Source organism: Ursus maritimus, unplaced genomic scaffold (assembly GCF_017311325.1).
Source record: "Ursus maritimus isolate PB19 unplaced genomic scaffold, ASM1731132v1 scaffold_14, whole genome shotgun sequence".
NCBI classification, from domain to species: domain Eukaryota; kingdom Metazoa; phylum Chordata; class Mammalia; order Carnivora; family Ursidae; genus Ursus; species Ursus maritimus.
Window position 1 is genome coordinate 59,145,703 of NW_024423786.1, and position 484 is coordinate 59,146,186.

Genomic DNA, 484 nt, shown 5'->3' on the forward strand with positions numbered 1-484 from the left:
ACTCAGCACCTCTCACTGGGCAGAAGTCCAACCCCAGAGCTAATCCCAGATCCATCTCTGTATTTTGCAGCTCAAAGCTCCGCTTGGGTGGGGGGTGGAGGGAGGGAGGGAGGCGATATTCACCTAGTGCAAGGGGCACAGATGCGTTTCGGGAAGGCTTGGGCTTCCCCGGGTGTGAGGGCCAGAGCGAGCGGCAGGTGCACCCAGACTCAGGCAGCCGCCTTGGGAGCGAGGAGAGGATAATAAGCCTGTTGGAGGTGGACGCAGCTCGTCACCCTAGGGCACACCGCGCAGCGCCCCAGGAGCGGTGTGAGGCACAGTGGGGGACACACAGGGCTTTGGAGTTTCCGGTCTCCGCTGAAAAATAAGCATGAGGATCCCCCGGCTTAGAAAACTGTTGGGAAGATAAAGTGAGCAGCTTGGCAAACTCTGCCTGAAGTGGGTCCGTTTCGAGAGATGCCACCACCCGCCCCTCCCCCCCCCC